This window comes from Nerophis ophidion, linkage group LG06 (assembly GCF_033978795.1).
Source record: "Nerophis ophidion isolate RoL-2023_Sa linkage group LG06, RoL_Noph_v1.0, whole genome shotgun sequence".
Lineage (NCBI taxonomy): Eukaryota > Metazoa > Chordata > Actinopteri > Syngnathiformes > Syngnathidae > Nerophis > Nerophis ophidion.
In genome coordinates, this window is record NC_084616.1 from 20,969,669 (window position 1) to 20,996,646 (window position 26,978).

The following is a 26,978-nucleotide window of genomic DNA, read 5'->3' on the forward strand; positions in this document are numbered from 1 at the left end:
ATGCTACTACTTATATTGCTACTACTACTAAAACTACTACTATTACTACTACTAGTACTACAACTGCTAGTTCTACTAATACTACTATTGCTACTACTCCTAAGACTACTACTAGTAGTAGTACCACTACTCTTAACTACTACGACTACTACTAATGCTACTACGATTATTATTACTACTATTGCTACTACGACTACTATTTGTACTATTGCTACTGGTACTACTAGTACTACTATTGCTACTATTACTACTACAACTACTAGTTCTACTAAAAATACAATCGCTACTACTCCTACAAATACTACGACTACTGTTACTACTACTACTATTGCAACTACTACTACTACTATTGCTACTACTACTGCTACCACTGCTAATACTCCTACTACTACTATTGCTACTACTACTACTACTAAAACTACTACTAGTACTACAACTGCTAGTTATACTAATACTACTATTGCTACTACTCCTACGACTACTACTAGTAGTAATAACTATTACGACTACTACTATTGCTACTACTCCTACAACTACTACTACTAGTAGTACTCTTAACTACTACTACTACTACTATTGATACTACTACTACAACTGCTACTACTATTACTACTACCACTACTACAACTACTGTTAGTGCTGCTACTACTACTATTACTATTGCTACTGCTTTGACTACTACTACTACAACTTCTACTGATACTGCTATCAATACTACTCCTACAACTAATACTACTATTGTTACTACTACTATTGCTGCTACTAATACCACTACTATTGCTACTACTATCGCTACTACTCCTACAACTACTACTACTACTACTACTACTACTACTACTACTATTGCAACTAATACTACTAACAACTGCTACTACTACTATTACTACTACTACTACTATCAATCAATCAATCAATCAATGTTTATTTATATAGCCCCAAATCACAAATGTCTCAAAGGACTGCACAAATCATTACGACTACAACATCCTCGGAAGAACCCACAAAAGGGCAAGGAAAACTCACACCCAGTGGGCAGGGAGAATTCACATCCAGTGGGACGCCAGTGACAATGCTGACTATGAGAAACCTTGGAGAGGACCTCAGATGTGGGCAACCCCCCCCTCTAGGGGACCAAAAGCAATGGATGTCGAGCGGGTCTAACATGATACTGTGAAAGTTCAATCCATAGTGGCTCCAACACAGCCGCGAGAGTTCAGTTCAAGCGGATCCAAGACAGCAGCGAGAGTCCCGTCCACAGGAGACCATCTCAAGCGGAGGCGGATCAGCAGCGTAGAGATGTCCCCAACCGATACAGGTGAGCGGTCCATCCTGGGTCCCGACGAGCGGTCCATCCTGGGTCTCGACTCTGGACAGCCAGTGCTTCATCCATGGTCATCGGACCGGACCCCCTCCACAAGGGAGGGGGGGACATAGGAGAAAGGAAAGAAGCGGCAGATCAACTGGTCTAAAAAGGAGGTCTATTTAAAGGCTAGAGTATACAGATGAGTTTTAAGGTGAGACTTAAATGCTTCTACTGAGGTAGCATCTCGAACTGTTACCGGGAGGGCATTCCAGAGTACTGGAGCCCGAACGGAAAACGCTCTATAGCCCGCAGACTTTTTTTGGGCTCCAGGAATCACTAATAAGCCGGAGTCTTTTGAACGCAGATTTCTTACCGGGACATATGGTACAATACAATCGGCAAGATAGGCTGGAGCTAGGCCGTGTAGTATTTTATACGTAAGTAGTAAAACCTTAAAGTCACATCTTAAGTGCACAGGAAGCCAGTGCAGGTGAGCCAGTACAGGCGTAATGTGATCAAACTTTCTTGTTCTTGTCAAAAGTCTAGCAGCCGCATTTTGTACCAACTGTAATCTTTTAATGCTAGACATGGGGAGACCCGAAAATAATACGTTACAGTAATCGAGACGAGACTTAACAAACGCATGGATAATGATCTCGGCGTCTTTAGTGGACAAAATGGAGCGAATTTTAGTGATATTACGGAGATGAAAGAAGGCCGTTTTAGTAACGCTTTTAATGTGTGACTCAAAGGAGAGAGTTGGGTCAAAGATAATACCCAGATTTTTTACAGAGTCACCTTGTTTTATTATTTGGTTGTCAAATGTTAAAGTTGTATTATTAAATAGAGGTCGCTGTCTAGCAGGACTGATAATCAGCATTTCCGTTTTTTTGGCATTAAGTTGCAAAAAGTTAGCGGACATCCATTGTTTAATTTCATTAAGACACGCTTCCAGCTGACTACAATCCGGCGTGTTGGTCAGCTTTAGGGGCATGTAGAGTTGGGTGTCATCAGCATAACAGTGAAAGCTAACACCGTATTTGCGTATGATGTCACCCAGCGGCAGCATGTAGATGCTGAAGAGTACAGGGCCAAGGACCGAACCCTGGGGAACTCCACACGTTACCTTAACATAGTCCGAGGTCACACTGTTATGGGAGACACACTGCATCCTATCAGTAAGATAAGAGTTAAACCAAGACAGGGCTGAGTCTGACATACCAATTCGTGTTTTGATTCCGCTCTAATAAAATATTATGATCGACGGTATCGAAAGCAGCGCTAAGATCGAGGAGCAGCAACATAGATGACGCATCAGAGTCCATCGTTAGCAATAGATCATTAGTCAATTTTGCGAGGGCTGTCTCAGTCTAGTGATTCGCCCTGAAACCGGATTGAAAGGTTTCACATAGATTGTTAGACGCTAAGTGTTCATTTAGCTGCTCTGCAACAATTTTTTCGAGGATTTTCGAAATAAAGGGAAGGTGAGACACCGGTCGGTAGTTTACCATGAGGTCAGGATCGAGGTTAGGTCTTTTAAGGAGAGGATGAATAACCGCTTTTTTGAATGCTAGGGGAACAGTGCCCGAGGAAAGTGATAAGTTTATAATATTTAGCACTGATGGACCTAATAATACAAAAAGCTCCTTGATAAGTTTCTAATACCACTACTACTACGACTACTACTAACTACTATTACTACTATTGCTACTACTACTGCTACTACGGCTACTATTACTACTAGTACTATTGCTACTATTCCTACTACTATTGCTACTACTTTTGCTACTACTAGTACAATTAGTACAATTGCTACTACTCGTACTACAACTACTAGTTCTACTAATACTACTATCGTTACTCGTCCTACAACTACTAATATTGTTAGTACTACTACTATTGCAACTACTACTACTACTACTACTATTGCTCTTACTACTACTACTACTACTGCTACCACTGCTAATACTCCTACTACTACTATTGCTACTACTACTACTACTACTAAAACTACTACTACAACTGCTAGTTATACTAATACTACTATTGCTATTACTCCTAAGACTACTACTAGTAGTAATACCTACTACGACTACTACTATTGCTATTACTCCTACAACTACTACTAGTAGTAGTACTCTTAACTACTACTACTATTGATACTATTACTACAACTGCTACTACTATTACTACTACTACTACTACAACTACTGTTAGTGCTGCTACTACTACTATTACTATTGCTACTGCTTCGACTACTACTACTACTACAACTTCTACTGATACTGCTATCAATACTACTCCTACAACTAATACTACTATTGTTACTACTACTATTGCTGCTACTAATACCACTACTATTGCTACTACTAATCGCTACTACTCCTACAACTACTACTACTACTACTACTACTACTATTGTTACTACTACTACTACTACTATTGCAACTAATACTACTAACAACTGCTACTACTACTACTAACTACTATTACTACTATTGCTACTACTACTGCTACTACGGCTACTATTCCTACTACTATTGCTACTACTTTTGCTACTACTAGTACAATTAGTACAATTGCTACTACTCGTACTACAACTACAAGTTCTACTAATACTACTATCGCTACTCGTCCTACAACTACTAATATTGTTACTACTACTACTATTGCAACTACTACTGTTAACTACTAATAATACTACTATTGCTACTAAACTACTACTACTACTACTACCACTACTACTGCTAGTACTCTTATTATTACTACTACGGCGACTATTGCTATTACTGCTACTATTTTATTGCTACTACTACTACTACAACAACTACTACTACTATTACTACTACTACTACAACTACTACTATTGCTAAAACTGGTACTACAACTGCTAGTTCTAAAAATACTACTATTGCAACTACTCTGACAACTACTACTTCTACTGACTACAACTACTATTGATACTACTTCTACTATTACAACAACTACTACTACTATGGCTACTATTGCTACTACTCCTACTACTACTATTGCTACTACTACAACTACTACTATAACTACTACTACTATTGCTAGTAGTATTGCTACTACTAGTACTACAACTGCTAATTCTACTAATACTACTATTGCTACTACTCCGACAACTACTACTAGTAGTAGTCTACTACTATTATTTATACTACAACTACTGCTGCTGCTGCTGCTACTACTACTATTACTACTATCACTACTGCTTCTACCACTACTACTACTACAAGTACTAGTACTACTATTACTTACTACTACTACTACTATTAGATAGATAGATAGATAGATAGATAGATAGATAGATAGATAGATAGATAGATAGATAGATAGATAGATAGATAGATAGATAGATAGATAGATAGATAGATAGATAGATAGATAGATAGATAGATAGATGGATGGATAGATAGATAGATAGATGGATAGATAGATGGATAGTACATTATTGATTCCTTCAGGAGAGTTCCTTCAGGAAAATTAAAATTCCAGCAGCAGTGTACAGAGTTGAGATCAATTAAAAAAAAAAAAGTAAAAAGTAACTACTAAAGTTTTTTACAACTAGTACTACAACTACTAGTACTACTACTACTACTTCTACTAATACTACTATTACTCCTACTACTATTGCTACTACTACTATTGTTACAAGTAGTATTACAACTACAACTATTAGTACTACTTCTACTATTGCTACGACTAGTACTACAACCACTACTACTACTTCTACTAATACTACTATTACTCCTACTACTATTGCTACTACTGCTATTGCTACGACTAGTACTACAACTACAACTATTAGTACTACTACTACTATTACTACTACTACTATTGCTACAACCAGTACTACAACTACAACTATTGGTACAACTACTACTATTGCTACGACTAGTACTACAACCACTACTACTGCTTCTACTAATACTACCATTACTCCTACCACTATTGCTACTACTACTATTGCTACGACTAGTACTGCAACTACAACTATTAGTACTACTACTACTATTACTACTACTACTATTGCTACGACTAGTACTACAACCACTACTACTACTTCTACTAACACTACTATTACTCCTACTCCTATTGCCACTACTACTATTGCTACGACCAGTACTACAACTATTAGTACTACCACTACTACTATTACTACTACTACTATTGCTACAACTAGTACAACTACAACTATTAGTACTACTACTACTATTGCTACGACTAGTACTACAACCACTACTACTACTACTACTTCTACTAATACTACTATTACTCCTACTACTATTGCTACTACTACTGTTGTTACAACTACAACTCTTAGTACTACTACTACTATTGCTACGACTAGTACTACAACCACTACTACTACTTCTACTAACACTACTATTACTCCTACTCCTATTGCCACTACTACTATTGCTACGACTAGTACTACAACTATTAGTACTACTACTACTACTATTACTACTACTACTATTGCTACAACTAGTACAACTACAACTATTAGTACTACTACTACTATTGCTACGACTAGTACTACAACCACTACTACTACTTCTACTAACACTACTATTACTCCTACTCCTATTGCCACTACTACTATTGCTACGACTAGTACTACAACTATTAGTACTACTACTACTACTATTACTACTACTACTATTGCTACAACTAGTACAACTACAACTATTAGTACTACTACTACTATTGCTACGACTAGTACTACAACCACTACTACTACTACTTCTACTAATACTACTATTACTCCTACCACTATTGCTACTACTACTGTTGTTACAACCAGTATTACAACTACAACTATTAGTACTACTACTACTATTGCTACGACTAGTACTACAACCACTACTACTACTTCTACTAATACTACTATTACTCCTACTACTATTGCTACGTCTAGTACTACAACTAAAACTATTAGTACTACTACCACTACTATTGCTACAACTAGTACTACAACTACTACTACTACTTCTACTAATACTACTATTACTCCTACTATTGCTACTACTATTATTGCTACGACTAGTACTACAACTACAACTATTAGTACTACTACTACTACTATTACTACTACTACTATTGCTACAACTAGTACAACTACAACTATTAGTACTACTACTACTATTGCTACGACTAGTACTACAACCACTACTACTACTTCTACTAATACTACTATTACTCCTACTACTATTGCTACTACTACTGTTGTTACAACTAGTATTACAACTACAACTATTAGTACTACTACTACTATTGCTACGACTAGTACTACAACCACTACTACTACTTCTACTAACACTACTATTACTCCTACTCCTATTGCCACTACTACTATTGCTACGACTAGTACTACAACCACTACTACTACTACTACTATTACTACTACTACTATTGCTACAACTAGTACAACTACAACTATTAATACTACTACTACTATTGCTACGACTAGTACTACAACCACTACTACTACTACTTCTACTAATACTACTATTACTACTACTACTATTGCTACTACTACTGTTGTTACAACTAGTATTACAACTACAACTATTAGTACTACTACTACTATTGCTACGACTAGTACTACAACCACTACTACTACTTCTACTAACACTACTATTACTCCTACTCCTATTGCCACTACTACTATTGCTACGACTAGTACTACAACTACAACTATTAGTACTACTACTACTACTATTACTACTACTACTATTGCTACAACTAGTACAACTACAACTATTAGTACTACTACTACTATTGCTACGACTAGTACTACAACCACTACTACTACTACTTCTACTAATACTACTATTACTCCTACTACTATTGCTACTACTACTGTTGTTACAACTAGTATTACAACTACAACTATTAGTACTACTACTACTATTGCTACGACTAGTACTACAACCACTACTACTACTTCTACTAATACTACTATTACTCCTACTACTATTGCTACGTCCAGTACTACAACTACAACTATTAGTACTACTACTACTACTATTGCTACAACTAGTACTACAACTACTACTACTACTTCTACAAATACTACTATTACTCCTACTATTGCTACTACTACTATTGCTACGACTAGTACTACAACTACAACTATTAGTACAACTACTACTATTGCTACGTCTAGTACTACAACAACAACTATTAGTACTACTACTACTATTGCTACGACTGGTACTACAACTACAACTATTAGTACTACTACTACTACTCGGAGTGAACTGTGACTGCGTGCCTCCCACAGCAGAAGCGTGAGATGAATCATGTAATTTCCCATCTAAATTCGTATTTATGTGAAGCAAAAGTTCCCTGGAGATTGTTGTATTATTCATAAGTGCGAAGAAGAAGAAGAAGAAGAAGAAGGAGGAGGAGGAGGAAGCAAATCATTTAGCAGAACGCAGGTTTGTGTTTTGTGTGTTTAAACAGCACAACATGCCAACAACACAGTGTGTGTCCCAGATTAGCACACAAACGCTTCCGTGTATCTCCCAGATCCGACGGTCTTTGAATACTCGGTGTTTCTGATATCTGTACGCCTTTGTGGGCTTGAAGGGGGAATTTGCATGTGTTTATGTGTGTGTTTGTGCGTGTGTGTGTGTGTGTGTGTGTGTGTATGTATGTAAGTATGTATACATGCATACGTGTGTTTGTGCATTCAAGTGATTATGTGAGAGGGTGTGAGCGCGAATGTTAATATGTGTGTTTGTGACTGACAACTGCTTGGGTAATGGATGTGTGTGTGTGTACGAGTGTGTGATTGTGCGTAAGTGGCCAGAGCTCGGGGATGGAGTGTGTGTGTGTGTGTGTACGTACACACACACACACACAAATAGGCTATACATTGTGTGCTAATATGAACATGCAAAGCCACTTGGTATTCCACACAGCCCGTCTCTTGTCTGTCAAGTACGAGCACCAAGATCACTGCAAAGATGGAAAGTTTACAATACTTGCATGCTAATGACAAACTACTTCTTTTCTATCCGAACACAATCTTCTCTTTTTACGAAATCATGTCTTCGCGACTGTCTTGCAAACCCTGTTTCCACATGAGTTGGGAAATTGTGTTAGATGTAAATATAAACGGAATACAATGATTTGCAAATCATTTTCAACCCATATTCAGTTGAATATGCTACAAAGACAAGATATTTGATGTTCAAACTGATAAACATTTTTTTTGTGTGCAAATAATCATTCACTTTAGAATTTGATGGCAGCAACACGTGACAAAGAAGTTGGGAAAGGTGGCAAAAAATACTGATAACGTTGAGGAATGCTTACCAAACACTTATTTGGAACATCCCACAGATGAACAGGCTCATTGGGAACAGGTGGGTGCCATGATTGGGTATAAAAGCAGCTTCCATGAAATGCTAAGTAATTCACAAACAAGGATGGGGCGAGGGTCACCACTTTGTAAGCAAATTGTCGAACAGTTTTAGAACAACATTTCTCAACGAGCTATTGCAAGGAATTTAGGGATTTTACCATCAACGGTCCGCAAAATCATCAAAAGGTTCAGGGAATCTGGAGAAATCACTGCACAAAAGCGATGATAATACGGACCTTTGATCCCTCAGGCCGAACTGCATTAAAAACCGACATCAGTGTGTAAAGGATATCACCACATGGGCTCAGGACCACTTCAGAAAACCACTGTCAGTAACTATAGTTGGTCGCTACATCTGTAAGTGCAAGTTAAAACTCTGCTATGCAAAGCCAAACCCACTTATCAACAATATCCTGAAACGCCGCCCAAGATGGACTGATGCAAAGTGGAAGGTGTTTTGTGGTCTGACAAGTCCACATTTCAAATTATATTTGGAAACTGTGGACGTTGTGTCCTCCAGAACAAAGAGGAAATGAACCATTCGGATTGTTAAAGGCGCAAAGTTGAAAAGCCAGCATCTGTGATGGTATGGGGGTGTATTAGTGCCCATGGCATGGGTAACTTACACATCTGTGAAGGCACCATTAATGCTGAAAGGTACATACAGGTTTTGGAGCAACATATGTTGTCATCCAAGCAACGTTATCATGGACGCCCCTGCTTATTTCAGCAAGACAAGTGCTACAACAGCGTGGCTTCGTAAAAAAGGAGTGCGGGTACTTTCCTGGCCCGCCTGCAGTCCAAACCTGTCTCCCATCGAAAATGTGTGGCGCATTATGAAGCTTAAAATACGACAGCATTTATATTTACATCTAACACAATTTCCCAACTCATATGGAAACGGGGTTTGTAAATATAAACGGAATATAATGATTTACAAATCCTTTTCAACCCATATTCAATTGAATGCACTACAAAGACAAGATATTTGATGTTCGAACGCATAAACTTTATTTTATTTTTTTGCAAATAATAATTAACTCAGAATTTCATGGCTGCAACACGTGCCAAAGTAGTTGGGAAAGGGCATGTTCACCACTGTGTTACATCACCTTTTCTTTTAACAATTTTAACAATTCTTTCCCATTCTTGTTTTATGTAGAGCTTCAGTCGTTCAAAAGTTTGGGGTCTACGCTGTTGTAATTTACGCTTCATAATGCGCCACAAATTTTCCTTGGGAGACATGTCTGGACTGCAGGCGGGCCAGGAATATACCCGCACTCTTTTTCTACGAAGCCACACTGTTGTAACACGTGCTGAATGTAGCTTGGCATTGTCTTGCTGAAATAAGCAGGGGCGTCCATGGAAAAAGACGGCGCCTAGATGGCAGGATATGTTGTTCCAAAACCTGTATGTACCTTTCAGCATTAATGGTGCCTTCACAGATGTGTAAGTTACCCATGCCTTGGGCAGTAGTGCACCAACATACCATCACAGATGCTGGCTTTTGAACTTTGCGTCAATAACAGTCTGGATGGTTCACTTCCCCTTTGGTCCGGATGACACGATGGCGAATATTTCCAAAAACAAATTGAAATGTGGACTCGTCAGACCACAGAACACTTTTCCACATTGCATCAGTCCATCTTAGTTGATCTTGGGCCCAGAGAAGCCAGTGGCGCTTCTGGATGTTGTTGATAAATGGCTTTCGCTTTCCATAGTAGAGCTTTAACTTGCACTTACAGATGTAGCGACAAACTGTATTTAGTGACAGTGGTTTTCTGAAGTGTTCCTGAGCCCATGTGGTGATATCTTTTAGAGATTGATGTCGGTTTTTGATACAGTGCCGTCTGAGGGATTGAAGGTCACGGTCATTCAATGTTGGTTTCCGGCCATGCCGCTTACGTGGAGTCATTTCTCCAGATACTCTGAACCTTTTGATGATATTACGGACCGTAGATGTTGAAATCCCGAAATTATTTGCAATTGCACTTTGAGAAACGTTGTTCTTAAACTGTTTGACTATTTGCTCACACAGTTGTGGACAAAGGGGTGTACTTCGCCCCATCCTTTCTTGTGAAAGACTGAGCATTTTTTGGGAAGCTGTTTTTATACCCAATCATGGCACCCACCTGTTCCCAATTAGCCTGCACACCTGTGGGATGTTCCAAATAAGTGTTTGATGAGCATGCCTCAACTTTATCAGTATTTATTGCCACCTTTCCCAACTTCTTTGTCACGTTTTGTTGGCATCAAATTCTAAAGTTAATGATTATTTGCAAAAAAAATATACGTTTGTCAGTTTGAACATTAGATATGTTGTCTTTGTAGCATATTCAACTGAATATGGGTTGAAAATGATTTGCAAATCATTGTATTCCATTTTTATAAACATCTAACACAATTTCCCAACTCATATGGAAACGGGGTTTGAGTGTACCCCAATGAAGAAAAAACTTCCAAGTATTAACATGGTTATCATTGTGGTAAAAGTGGGAGAACTTCAAGATATGATACACAAAGTCACAAACACATGTACTTACCATATTGGCCGATACTGATACGATATCAGCATACATACTTGTACAAAACCCAAAAATCAGTGAAGTTGGCACGTTGCGTAAATGGTAGATAAAAACAGAATAGAATGATTTGCAAATCCTTTTCAACTAATATTCAATTGAATAGACTACAAAGACAATATATTTAATTTTCCAACAGAGGAACTACATTTTTTTTTGCAAATAATGATTAACTTGGAATTTGATGGCAGCAACAAGTTATCACAGGGGCGTTTTTACCACTGTGTTACATCACCTTTCCTTTTAACAACACTCAGTAAACATTTGGGAACTGAGGAGACAAATGTTCGAAGCTTTTCAGGTGGAATTCTTTCCCATTCTTGCTTGATGTACAGTTTAAGTTGTTCAACAGTCCGGGGTCTCCATTGTGGTATTTTAGGTTTCATAATGCGCCACACATTTTCAATGGGAGACAGGTCTGGATTTCAGGCAGGCCAGTCTGGTACCTGCACTCTTTTACTGTGAAGCCACAGAACACTTTTCCACATTGCATCAGTCCATCTTAGATGAGCTCTGGCCCAGCGAAGCCGGCTGCGTTTCTGGGTGTTGTTGATAAATGGCTTTGGCTTTGCATAGTAGAGTTTTAGCTTGCATTTACAGATGAAGCGACAAACTGTAGTTACTGACTGTGGTTTTCTGAATTGTTCCAGAGTCCATGTGGTGATATCTTTTACACGCTGATGTTTGTTTTTGATGCAGTACCGCCTGAGGGATCCAAGGTCTGTAATATCATCGCTTACGTGCAGTGATTTCTTCAGATTCTCTGAACCTTTTGATGATATTACAGACCGTAGATGGTGAAATCCCTAAATTCCTTCCAATAGCTGGTTGAGAAATGTTCTTAAACTGTTGGACAATTTCCTCACGCATTTGTTCACAAAGTGATGACCCTCGCCCCATCCTTGTTTGTGAATGACTGATCAGCTGTGGGATGTTGCAAATAAGTGTTTGATGAGCATTCCTCAACTTTCTCAGTCTTTTTTGCCACTTGTGCCAGCTCTATTGAAACATGTTGCATGCATCAAATTCCAAATGAGCTAATATTTGCGAAAAATTTTTAACATTTTAACAGTTTGAACGTTAAGTATCTTGTCTTTTCAGTCTATTCAATTGAATATAAGTTGAAAAGGATTTGTAAATCGTTGCATTCTGTTTTTATTTACCATTTACACAACGTGCCAACTTCACTGGTTCTGGACTTTGGGTTATTTAGTTGTGTGGAATGTTAGAAAATGTTTGATGAAATGAAATGAGTCAAACAGAGGACGATGGTAGCTTTGAAAAACATTAACATATACATTATTAACTGCCGGGAATGGACCTATGCTGTTTTTAAGTTGAAGTGGAGTGGTAATTGTTTTTAGTGACACCTCGTGGCCACAATAAGTCATGGCGTTAGGTTCAGTAAGTTTAATGATGCGGACACGTTTGTTACTGGGCCCATTCTAATACTTTGTATGTGTAAGTTATATGCAACTTGAATTATTTGATAAAAATGTGCTTTTTGATTGTTCAATGAAGGACACGTATTACAAAAGATGTCCCGATCCAATGTTTGTATTGGATATCTGTTTGGTATCAGCGATAAACACGTTTTTTATGTGCTTGCAAGTAACATGTGTGATATCATGTGCGATACAAGCAGTCCTGTGGCGTCTTTACTTGTGTGTGATATCATGCAGTGTTTTTACTTGTGTGTGATATCATGCAGCGTGTTTAATAGTGTGTGATATTATATGGGATACAAGCAGTCCTGGACTGTGTTTACTTTTGTGTGATATCAATGCGATACAAGCAGTCTTGCAGCGTGTTTACTTGTGTGGGATATCATGTACGATACAAGCAGTCCTGCAGCATATTTACTTATGTGTGATATCATATGATATACAAGCAGTCCTGCAGCTTGTTTACTCATGTGTGATATCATGTGTGATACAAACAGTCCTGCAACATGTTTACTTTTGAGTGATATCATGTGCAATACAAGCAGTCATGCAGCGTAATTACTAGTGTGGGATATCATGTGCGATAAAAACATTCCTGCAGCATGTTTACCTGTGTGTGATATCATGTGTGATACAAGCAGTCCTGCAGCATATTTACTTTTGAGTGATATCATGTGAGATACAAACAGTCCTGCAGCGTGTTTACCTGTGTGGGATATCATGTGCGATACAAGCAGTCCTGCAGCTTGTTTACTTATGTGTGGTATCATGTGTGATACAAGAAGTCCTGCAGCGTGTTTAGTTTTGTGTGATATCATGTGCGATACAAGCAGTCCTGCAGCTTGTTTACTTATGTGTGGTATCATGTGTGATACAAACAGTCCTGCAGCGTGTTTACTTGTGTGGATTATCAAGTGTGATACAAGCAGTCCTGAAACGTGTTTACTTTTGTGTGATATCATGTGTGATACAAGCAGTCTTTCAGCATGTTTACTTCTGTGTGATATCATGTGCGATACAAGCAGTCCTACAGCGTGTTGACTTGTGTGTGATATCATGTGCAATACAAGTAGTCCTGCGGCGTGTTTACTTGTGTGTGCTATCATGTGCGATACAAGCAGTCCTACAGCGTGTTGACTTGTGTGTGATATCATGTGCAATACAAGTAGTCCTGCGGCGTGTTTACTTGTGTGTGATATCATGTGCAATATAAGCAGTCCTGCAGCATGTTTACTTGTTTATTAGTTAACATCTAAATGTCCTCCAATAAACACACAATTTCCCAGAATTTACCAAAGTAATTTACAAAAAGTAAACATGTTAGGCTATAGGCTACATGGAGCTAGCAGCTACACATCAGCTAAGCACACAATAGCACAGCAGCTAGACATAGGTAAAAACCATTGAACAATAAAAAAGGCCATTTGTCAATACAAACACATATCAAATGAATATTCTTTCATCACATCATCACATACATGTTTGTTTCTGCTGATATCAAAGCGATACGGGACGTCAACATCAAGGCTGGTCTAGTGGAAATGTTTGTGTTATGTAAATTTGTCTCCATTTCTCCACTGAAGCTTGGTCTCCTGCTTGGGAGTTTGCGGCGTGTGAGATGACAAGAAAGCCATCAGCAGCGTGCATGATGGGAAATATCGGGCACGCCGAGGCTTGTATCGCTTCACTCTGAAGTCAGGAAGAAGGAAGGACTTAAATGGACCGAGCATGAAAGAGAACACAAATATGATTTCTCATGTGCTCGGAGGCAAGTAGGTAGCACGACACTTTGCCTGACTGGAAGTGACTCAAGTAAAAAAGGAGGTCTGACTGTTTCCCTAAGAACAATTTATTTATCTTTTTCAAGAATTCTTACTCATAAGCACCAACTTCTTACATTATAACTAGTATATGTATTATTAATGATAACTTGTTACATTAGAATTAGTAAATATACTTTTATATGTTTTATTAATGATAACTTGTTACATTAGAACTAGTAAATATACTAGTATATGTATTATTAATGATAACTTGTTACATTAGAACTAGTAAATATACTTTTATATGTTTTATTAATGATAACTTGTTACATTAGAACTAGTAAATATACTAGTATATGTATTATTAATGATAACCTATAACATTATGACTAGTGAATGTACTATTATATGTTTTATTAATTATAACTTGTAACTCGTAAATGTACGATAATATGTATTATTAATGATGACTTGTTACATTTGAACTAGTATATGCATATGTACTAGTATATGTATTATTAATGATTACTTGTTACATTAGAACTAGTATATGTACTATTATATGTATGATTAATGATAACTTTTTACATTACAACTAGTATATGTACTATTATATGTATGATTAATGATAACTTTTTACATTACAACTAGTAAATATACTAGTATATGTATTATTAATGATAACTTGTTACATTAGAACTAGTATATGTACTAGTATATGTATTATTAATGATAACTTGTTACATTAGAAGTAGTATGTTTATGTACTAGTATACATATAAATTCGTTACATGTATAAAGAATTTATACATATACTAGTACATTTACAACTAGTAAATGTACTATTTTATTTATTATTAATGATAACTTGTTACATTAGAACTAGCAAATGTACTAGTATATGTATTATTAATGATTACTTGTTACATTAGAACTAGTATATATACATGTACTATTATATGTTTTATTGATGATAACTTGTTACATTAGAACTAGTATATGTACTATTATATGTATTATTAATGATAACTTGTTACATTAGAACTGGTATATTTATATGTACTAGTATATGTATTATTAATGATAACTTGTTACATTAGAACTAGCAAATGTACTAGTATATGTATTATTAATGATTATTAGTTACATTAGAACTAGTATATATACATGTACTATTATATGTATTATTAATGATAACTTTTTACATTAGAACTAGTATATGTAATAGTATATGTATTATTAATGATAACTTGTTACATTAGAACTAGTATATGTATATGTACTAGTATTTGTATTTGTATTATTAATGATTACTTGTTCCATAAGAAGCAGTAAATGTGTAATATTGATGATATGTGTTGATGCACATTTAACATGTTGTTAAAACAGCAGATGCTTCACGAGCTATGAATCACACCCCCGCTAAGACTTTGGCACAAACACAGCTTCCACTGCTAACTGAGCAACATGTTTTTAACTGAAACATGTTCAAACATCAAATATGTTCCAAACTCAAACATGTTAAAAACAAAAACATGTACCATACAAAAAAAATCAAAAATAAAACATGTTCAAAACTTAAGGATGTTCCAAACTTTAGGTATTTTCAAAAAACAAACATGGTTCCAAACAAAAACATGTTCCAAAGTAAAACATGTTCCAAACATAAACATGTTCCTAACCAAAACATGTTCCGAACTGAAACATGTTCCAAAGTAAAACATGTTCCAAACTAAAACATGTTCCAAACATAAACATGTTCCAAACATAAACATGTTCCTAACTAAAACATGTTCCAAACTAAAACATGTTCCAAACTAAAACATGTTCCAAACATAAACATGTTCCTAACTAAAACATGTTGCAAACTAAAACATGTTCCAAACATAAACATGTTCCTAACTAAAACATGTTCCAAACTAAAACATGTTCCAAACTAAAACATGTTCCAAACATAAACATGTTCCTAACTAAAACATGTTGCAAACTAAAACATGTTCCAAACATAAACATGTTCCTAACTAAAACATGTTCCAAACTAAAACATGTTCCAAACTAAAACATGTTCCAAACTAAAACATGTTCCAAACTAAAACATGTTCCTAACTAAAACATGTTCCAAACTAAAACATGTTCCAAACTAAAACATGTTCCAAACATAAACATGTTCCTAACTAAAACATGTTCCAAACTAAAACATGTTCCAAACTAAAACATGTTCCAAAGTAAACATGTTTACAACTTTTGTTAAAAGTTGTTTGTGCAGCTTATGATTAAAAAAGGAAGAAATGAAACCAGCATAGAGGAAATAAAAGCAGCGTCGTCAGAAAACAATTGTTGTCTTTTAAATTCAATTTTTTTTCAATTGAAATGATCAATTTTCTAAAAATGTATACTTTTTCATTAAAAACAAATACTTTTGTGTTAAAACTCAGACCTCAATTTTTTTTAAACTGTCTTTAACAATAAAAACTTTTACTTTTTTTTGTTAAAAAGAAATTCTTTTGGAAAATGTTACTATTGTCCTTAAAAATGTATACCTTTTCCCTCAAAAACAAGGACTTTTGTATTAAAACTGAGACTTTTTAAAACTGTCTTTAACAATAAAAATTATACTTTTTTGTATGTGAAAAGAAATACTTTTGAAAATGTTCCTAAAAATTTATACTTTTCTCCCCCAAAAAACTGAGACTTTTGTCGTCAAAGACTAACTTATATTCTGAAAAATTGAGAGGCTGTCTTAAAAAATTGGAAATGTTGTCTTTTAACGTATAATTTTGTCCCTAAAAAACAATACTTTTTAAAAAAAAATAAAAAATTGTATTACATTTCTAGTGTGTACCCTTTTCTTTTAATATAGGAACTTTTATTTTTCAAAAACTGTCATTAACAATACAAATTTACACTTTTTTGTTTTTAAAAACAAATACTTTTTTTAAAAATAGGAATTGTTATTAAATTTCCAAAGTGTGTACCTTTTTCTTTGAAAACAAAGACTTTTCTATTAAAATAGGAACTTTTATTTTTCAAAAACTGTCATTAACAATACAAATTTACACTTTGTTGTTTTTACAAACAAATACTTTTTTTTTTAAATAGGAATTGTTATTACATTTCTAAAGTGTGTACATTTTTCTTTAAAAACAAAGACTTTTCTATTAAAAAAGGAATTTTTTATTTTTTTTTAATCTGTTTTTCTCAGAAAAATTAACACTTTTTTGTTGTTAAAAACAAATATTTCTGAAAAATGTCCTTAAAGGATATACATTTATTCTGAAAAACTGACATGTTGTCTTAAAGAACTGGAAATGTTGTTGTTTTAACGCATACTTTTGTCCTTAAAAAAACAATAAATTTTTTTCAATAATTTTTTTTAGCAATTTTCTAAAAATATGTACTTCTTCTTAAAAACAAATAGTTTTGTATTAAACTCAGACTTTTATTTTTTTTTTTAAAACCGTCTTAACAAAAATGTAAACTTTTTTGTTGTTAAAAACAAATACTTTTGGAAAATGTTACTGTTGTCTTTAAAAATGTATACTTTTTTCCTCAAAAATTGAGACTTTTGTCCTCAAAAACAGAGACTTTTGTACTCAAAAACTGAGACTTTTATTCTGAAAAACTAAGAGGTTGTCCTAAAAAATTGGAAATGTTCTTTTAACGTATACTTAAGTGATTAAAAATAAAAACTGATATTTTTGTCCTGAAAACCAATACTTTTTTTTCAATAAAAATTGTCATTACTTTTCTTAAAATGTGTACTTTTCCTTAAAAAAAAGACTTGTATTTTTTTAAACCGTCTTTAACAATAAAAATGTAAACTTTTTCGTTGTTAAAAACAAATATTTTAGGAAAATGTTAAAAAAACAAAATAAAAACTTTTGTCCTCAAAAAATGAGAAATTTATCCTGAAAAACTGAGAGGAAGTCCTGAAAAACTGGAAATGTTGTCTTCAAACACGCATCAATACTTTTTTTTCATTGAAATTGTTATTGGTTTTCCTAAAATGTGTACTTTTTCCTTAAAAACAAACACTTTTGTATTAAAAGTTATTCTTTCAACTGTCTTTAACAATAAAATGTTTACTTGTTTATTGTTAAAAACAATTTATTCTAAAAAATATTACTACTTTCCTTAAAAATGTATACTATTTTTCCTAGCATAGCTCGGTTGGTAGAGTGGCCGTGCCAGCAACTTGAGGGTTGCAGGTTCCATTCCCGCTTCCACCATCCTAGTCACTGCCGTTGTGTCCTTGGGCAAGATACTTTACCCACCTGCTCCCAGTGCCACCCCCACTGGTTTGAATGTAACTTAGATATTGGGTTTCACTATGTAAAGCGCTTTGAGTCACTAGAGAACGGCGCTATATAAATATAATTCAATTCACTTCCTCAAAACCGGAGGCCTTTGTCCTGAAGAACAGAAACTTTTATTCTGAAAAACTCGTGACTTTGTCCTGAAAAACTGAGACTTTTGTCTTTAAAAAAAAATAATTTTGTTAATAAAAAAAAAAAGAACGCCACTATTTTCATTAACAAGGCATACTTTTGCCCTCAAAAATGGAGACTTTAATTCTGAAAAACTGTGTTTTTTGTCTTTATTTTTGTCCATAATGATAAAAACATACTTGGGTATTTCCAAAAAAAATACTTTTGTCCCAAGGAATTGTTGCTATTGTCCTTAAAAGGTGTAACATTAACATTTCTATACTTAGTTCTTCCGGGGTGTACAAGCTGCGGTGTAGGCGCAGGCTGCTGGTGCTTCTGGTGTCGTCCCCGGCGGGACGCGGCGGCGCTTCAAGCGCCTTTGTCCCCAAGCCTGCCCCTCCCCCGCAGCGGCCCATTATGTGGCAGGTGGTGCAAGAGGAAGCTGAGAGTGTCATTCACTAACTACTTCCTGTGTTGTGTTGCAGCAAACTTTGTGAAAAGAAGGGCAGCAGATGCAACTGCAGCAGGTGGACTCGCCCTCATCCTTACACATATTTTAAACACAAATACAGCTTTGGAGAGCACTTCATGCTAGGGCTGTAGAAAATAAACCATCTTACCGTGTCCATAACTTCAAAATAAAAGTGGATTTGACTAATTGTACTGACTAAATACCCAACTTAGTATTCATAAGGGGTGCATACATTTCATGTTTGCTGTGCAATCATCTCAACGTGTGTGTGTGTGTGTGTGTGTGTGTGTGTGTGTGTGTGTGTGTGTGTGTGTGTGTGTGTGTGTGTGTGCGTGCGTAACATGTTGCAGAACGAGAATGTGTGTGTGTGTGTAACATGTTGCAGAACGAGAATGTATGTGTGTGTGTATTATGTTGCAAAACGTATGTGTGTAACATGTTGCAGTACGTGTGTGTGTGCAACGCGTTGCAGAATGTGTGTACACCATGTTGCAAAATGTGTGTGGAACTTGTTGCAGAACATGTGTTTGTAACATGTTGCAGAACGAGAATGTGTGTGTAACATGTTGCAGAACGTGTGTGTGTGTGACATGTTGCAGAACGAGAATGTATGTGTGTGTGTGTGTGTGTATTATGTTGCAAAACGTATGTGTGTAACATGTTGCAGTACATGTGTGTGTGTAAAGTGTTGCAGAATGTGTGTGTGTAACACTTGCAGAACGTGTGCGTGTGTGTGTGTGTAACTTGTTGCAGAACGAGAATGTGTGTGTGTGTGTGTATCATGTTGCAGAACGTGTGTGAGTGTGACATGTAGACATGTTGCAGTACGTGTGTGTGTAACATGTTGCAGAACATTTGTGTAACATGCTGCAGAACGTGTGTGTGCAAAGTGTTGCAGAACATGTGTGTAACAAGTTGCAGAACGTGTGTGTGCAACGTGTTGCAGAACGTGTGTGTGTAACATGTTGCAGTTACACACGCTTGTGTGTGTGCAAGGTGTTACAGAATGTGTGTGTGTAACATGTAGCAGAACGTGTGTGTGTGTAACTTGTTGCAGAACATGTGTGTAACATGTTGCAGAACGAGAATGTGTGTGTGTGTAACATGTTGCAGAACGTGTGTGCGTGTAACATGTTGCACAAGGAGAATGTGTGTGTGTTTGTATTATGTTGCAAAACGTATGTGTGTAACATGTTGCAGTACGTGTGTGTGTGCAACGTGTTGCAGAATGTGTGTGTGTAACATGTTGCAAAATGTGTGTGTGTAACATGTTGCAAAATGTGTGTGTGTATCATGTTGCAGTTACACACACATGTGTGTGTGCAAAGTGTTGCAGAATGTGTGTGTAACACTTGCAGAACGTGTGTGTGTGTAACTTGTTGCAGAACGAGAATGTGTGTGTAACATGTTGCAGAACATGTGTGTTTAACATGTTGCAGAACATGTGTGTGTAACATGTTGCAGAACGAGAATGTGTGTGTGTGTGTATTATGTTGCAAAACGTATGTGTGTAACATGTCGCAGTACGTGTGTGTGTGCAACATGTTGCAGGATGTGTGTGTGTAAAATGTAGCAGAATGTGTGTGTGTAACATGTTGCAGAACGTGTGTGTGGAACATGCTGTAGTACGAGAATGTGTGTGTGTGTGTGACATGTTGCAGTACGTGTGTGTGTGTGCATCGTGTTGCAGAATGTGTGTGTTTAACATGTAGCAGAACGTTTGCTTGTAACATGTTGCAGAACGAGAGTGTGTGTGTGTGTGTGTGTAACATGTTGCAGAACTTGTGTGCGTGTAACATGTTGCAGAACGAGAATGTATGTGTGTGTGTGTATTATGTTGCAAAACGTATGTGTGTAACATGTTGCAGTACATGTGTATGTGCAATGTGTTGCAGAATGTGTGTGTACCATGTTGCAAAATGTGTGTGTGTAACATGTTGCAAAATGTGTGTGTGTGTGTAACATGTTGCAGTTACACACACACGTGTGTGTGCAAAGTGTTGCAGAATGTATGTGTGTAACACTTGCAGAACACGTGTGTGTGTAACTTGTTGCAGAACATGTGTGTGTAACATGTTCCAGAACGAGAATGTGTGTGTGTGTAACATGTTGCAGAATGTGTGTGTGTGTGTGTGTGACATGTTGCAGAACGAGAATGTGGTGTGTGTGTGTGTATTATGTTGCAAAACGTATGTGTGTAACATGTTGCATTACGTGTGGGTGTACCATGTTGCTAAATGTGTGTGTGTAACATGTTGCAGTTACACACACACGTGTGTGCAAAGTGTTGCAGAATGTGTGTGTGTAACACTTGCAGAATGTGTGTGTGTGTAACATGTTGCAGAACGAGAATGTGTGCGTGTGTATTATGTTGCAAAACGTATGTGTGTAACATGTTGCATTACGTGTGTGTGTGCAATGTGTTGCAGAATGTGTGTGTGTAACATGTTGCAAAATGTGTGTGTAACATGTTGCAGTTACACACACAATGTGTAACTGCACAATGTGTGTGTGTAACACTTGCAGAATGTGTGTGTATATGTGTGTGTGTGTGTGTGTGTGTGTGTGTGTGTGTGTGTGTGTGTGTGTGTGTGTGTGTGTGTGTGTGTGTGTGTGTGTGTGTGTGTGTGTGTGTGTGTAACTTATTGCAGAACATGTGTGTGTAACATGTTGCAGAACGTGTGTGTGCAACGTGTTGCAGAATGTGTGTGTGTGTGTCTGTGTGTGTAACATGTTGCAGTTACACACATACGTGTGTGCAAATTGTTGCAGAATGTGTGTGTGTGTGTGTGTAACTTATTGCAGAACATGTGTGTGTAACATGTTGCATAAAATGTGTGTGTAACATGTTGCAGAACAAGAATGTGTGTGTGTGTATTATGTTACAAAACGTGTGTGTAACATGTTGCATTACGTGTGTGTGTGCAACGTGTTGCACAATGTGTGGTTGCAACACTTGCAGAATGTGTGTACGTGTAACACGTTGCAGAAAGTGTGTGCGTGTAACATGTTGCAGAACGAGAATGTGTGGGCGTGTAACATGTTGCAGAACGTGTGTGTGTGACATGTTGCAGAACGAGAATGTGTGTGTAACATGTTGCAGAACAAGAATGTGTGTGTGTGTATTATGTTACAAAACGTGTGTGTAACATGTTGCATTACGTGTGTGTGTGCAACGTGTTGCACAATGTGTGGTTGCAACACTTGCAGAATGTGTGTACGTGTAACACGTTGCAGAAAGTGTGTGCGTGTAACATGTTGCAGAACGAGAATGTGTGGGCGTGTAACATGTTGCAGAACGTGTGTGTGTGACATGTTGCAGAACGAGAATGTGTGTGTGTGTGTGTGTATTATGTTGCAAAACGTATGTGTGTAACATGTTGCAGTACGTGTGTGTGCAATGTGTTGCAGAACGTGTGTGTGTACCATGTTGCAAAATGTGTGTGTAACATGTTGCAAATTGTGTGTGTGTGTAACATGTTGCAGTTACACACACACGTGTGTGTGCAACGTGTTGCAGAATGTATGTGTGTAACACTTGCAGAACATGTGTGTGTGTAACTTGTTGCAGAACATGTGTGTGTAACATGTTGCAGACCGAGAATGTGTGTGTGTAACATGTTGCAGAACGTGTGTGTGTGTGTGACATGTTGCAGAACGAAAATGTATGTGTGTGTGTATTATGTTGCAAAACGTATGTGTGTAACATGTTGCAGTATGTGTGTGTGTGTGTAAAGTGTTGCAGAATGTGTGTGTGTAACACTTGCAGAACGTGTGTGTAACTTGTTGCAGAACGAGAATGTGTGTGTGTGTGTAACATGTTGCAGAACGTGTGTGAGTGTGACATGTAGCAGAACGTGTGTGCGTGTAACATGTTGCGGAATGAGAATGCGTGTGTGTGTGTGTGTGTTTGTATCATGTTGTGTGTGTAACATGTTCCAGTATGTGTGTGTGTGTAACATGTTGCAGAACGTGTGTGTGCAACGTGTTGTAGAACGTGTGTGTGTAACATGTTGCAGAAGGTGTGTGTGTAACGTGTTGCAGAATTTGTGTGTGTAACTTGGTGCAAAATATGTGTGTGTAACATGTTGCAGAACGAGAATGTGTGTGTGTTTAACATGTTGCAGAATGTGTGTGTGTGTGACATGTTGCAGAACGTGTGTGTGTGTGACATGTTGCAGAACGTGTGTGCGTGTAGCATGTTGCAGAACGAGAATGTGTGTGTGTTTAACATGTTGCAGAACGTGTGTGCGTGTAGCATGTTGCAGAACGAGAATGTGTGTGTGTGTGTGTGTGTGTGTGTGTGCATTATGTTGCAAAACGTATGTGTGTAACATGTTGCAGTACGTGTGTGTGTGCAACGTGTTGCAGAATGTGTGTGTGTACCATGTTGCAAAATGTGTGTGTGTAACATGTTTTTAAATGTTGATAAATGTCCTCAAATGTTTTTAAATGTTCTTGAATGTTTTGAAATGTTCCTAAATATTTCTAAATATTTGTAAATGTTTTAATTTTTTTCTAATTCATTTTAATGAATCGTTTTATATGTTGGTAAATGTTGGTAAATTTTGGTAAATGTTAGTAAATGTTCTTAAATGTTCTAACATGCTAATAAAAGTTATTAATTTTTGTAAATGTTCTTAAAATTTCTAAATATTTTTAAATGTTTTAAATTATTTAAATAGTTTTAAATGTTCTTAAATGTTGGTAATAGCTCTCAAATGTTCTTGAATGTTTTTGAATGTTCCTATCCATCCATCCATTTTCTACCGCTTATTCCCTTTGAGGTCGCAGGGGGCACTGTTGCCTATCTCAGCTACAATCGGGCGGAAGGCTGCGTAGATTCTGGACAAGTCCTAATTATTTCAAAATATTTGTAAATGTTTTGAAATTTTTTCGATTTAAAAAAAAAATAAACATTTTTTGCAGAACGTGTGTGCGTGTAACATGTTGCAGAACGAGAATGTGTGTGTATTATGGTTTATGGTTTTAAATGTTGGTAAATGTAGGTAAATGTTCTTAAATTTTCTAACATTTTTATAAAAGTTTTTTAGTGTTTTTAAATGTTCTTAAAATTTCTAAACATTTTAAATTATTTAAATGTTCTTAAATGTTGGTAATTGCTCTTAAATGTTTTTAAAGGTTTCCAAATGTTTTAAATGCCATGTAATGTTGGTAAATGTTCTCAGATCATACCAGAGACTATACAAATGGGACCCATTACCTCCCTGCTTGGCACTCAGCATCAAGGGTTGGAATTGGGGATTAAATCACCAAAAATGATTCCTGGGCGCGGCCACCGCTGCTGCTCACTGCTCCCCTCACCTCCCAGGGGGTGATTAAGGGTGATGGGTCAAATGCAGAGAATAATTTCACCACACCTAGTGTGTGTGTGTAACACTCATTGGTATTTTAACTTTGTTAACTTTAACAAATGTTGTTAAATGTTAGTAAACATTCATAACTGTTTTTATGTTTTTAAATGTTGATAAATGTCCTCAAATGTTCTTAAATGTTCTTGAATGTTTTTAAATGTTCCTAAATATTTTTAAATATTTGTAAATGTTTTCAATTAATTTATTTTTTTTCTAATTAATTTTAATGATTTTAAATCATTTTAAATGTTGGTAAATGTTGGTAAATTTTGGTAAATCTTGGTAAATATTCTTAAATGTTCTAACATGTAAATAAAAGTTATTAATTTTTTTAAATGTTCTTAAAATTTCTAAAAATGTTTAACGTTTTAAATTGTTTAAATAGTTTTAAATGTTCTTAAATGTTGGTAATAGCTCTCAAATGTTCTTGAATGTTTTTAACTGTTCCTATCCATCCATCCATTTCCTACCGCTTATTCCCTTTGGGGTCGCGGGGAGCGCTGTTGCCTATCTCAGCTACAATCGGGCAGAAGGCGGCGTAGACCCTGGACAAGTCCTAATTATTTCAAAATATTTGTAAATGTTTTGAAATTTTTTTGATTTAAAAAAAAAAATAATTTTAATGATTTTAAATGGTTTTAAATGTTGGTAAATTTTGGTAAATGTTGGTAAATGTTCTTAAATGTTCTTTAATGTTTAAAAAAGTTCTTTAATGTTTTTAAATCTTCTTAAAATTTATAAACATTTTAAATTATTTAAATGTTCTTAAATGTTGGTAATTGCATATAGCATTTAAAATGTTTTAAATGCTATGTAATGTTGGTAAATGTTCTCAGATCATACCAGAGACTATACAAATGGGACCCATTACCTCAGCATCAAGGGTTGGAATTGGGGGTTAAATCACCAAAAATGATTCCTGGGCGCGGCCACCGCTGCTGCTCACTGCTCCCCTCACCTCCCATTGGGGGATCAAGTGTGATGGGTCAAATGCAGGGAATAATTTCGCCACACCTAGAGGGTGTGTGTGACAATCATTGGTATTTTAACTTTGTTAACTTTAAGAAATGTTCTTAAATGTTCCTAAATGTTTTGAAATGTTCTTAAGTGTTCCTTGGTGACTTTAAAGAGCGCAGCCTAGTGGTCACACGTCAACAACATAATTATTGATTTCATGCATTCACACCCACAAAGTGGCTCAGCCCGTTCGGCCAATGAAGAGAAGGCACCAGTGTGAAAGACGTGTTAGGGTGGCTATTATCTGCCCATGACGTGACACACAAACACACACACACACACACACACACACACACACACACACACACACACACACACACACACACACACACACACACACACACACACACAAACACACACACACAATCTTGTAGTTCTAACCTTCTTGAGACCTCCGAATAATGCCTAGCTCTTTAGGACCACCCTTTCTAGATGTATAAAGATTTGTATTTACAACATTAACAATATATACATAATATGCAGATATAAAAAAGCTTGTTGTGAAAAATGAGTTGGAATTTCATGAGAAAAAGGTCACAGTATTACAATAAAAGTTGTAATTTTACTCAACACAAGTCAACATTTTACAGGAAAAACTGAACATTTGTGCAATGTTATGATAAAAATTGGAATTTTACTCAATAACAGTCGAAGTTTTACAAGAAAAGCTTAACATTTTTGGCAATTTTATAAAAAGAGTCATTATTTTACTTGACAAAAGTCACAATTTTATAAGAAAACTAAACATTTTTGGCGATATTATAACAAAAAAGGGAATTTTACGTGGCAAAATTAAGACAAAGGTCATCATTTCACTCAAAAAAATGTCACTATTTTACAATAGCAACAAAACAATTTGCAATATTGTGATAAAAGTCAGAATTCTATATGACAAATGCCACCGTTTTGCATTAAAAAGTAAAAATTTTACATTAAAAAAGTCATAATTTTACGTGAAAATATTGCAATATTACAGAAACAGAAAGAACATGACAAATTGTTTCCAATTTTATAAGAAAAAAGTCGACACATTGTGAGAAAAAAACTGCATTAGTTAATTTTTTGAATATTTCTGTATGTAATGGGTTTTTAATCTTCATCATTTACTTAAAGTTATTACAGTATACCTTGGTATACATATTTATTTATATGTATTAATGCATTTTGGCCAAAGGGGGCGCAATTCAATCTCTTA

At 36.0% G+C, this 26,978-nt stretch overlaps 1 long non-coding RNA gene across 2 annotated transcripts in view; it reads right to left on the reverse strand.

Moving 5' to 3' along the window:
* Window positions 1–26,978, reverse strand: part of LOC133553903 (uncharacterized) — a 211,532-nt gene that overhangs the window by 41,811 nt on the left and 142,743 nt on the right. Inside the window, exon 4 of one of the 2 annotated variants that reach the window (XR_009807002.1) lies at window positions 14,001–14,418. The exons of the other annotated variant lie outside the window; for it this stretch is intronic. This is a non-coding gene — a long non-coding RNA (uncharacterized LOC133553903). Of the gene's footprint in view, window positions 1–14,000; window positions 14,419–26,978 lie in introns of those variants that run through there. 2 annotated transcript variants of the gene reach the window in all.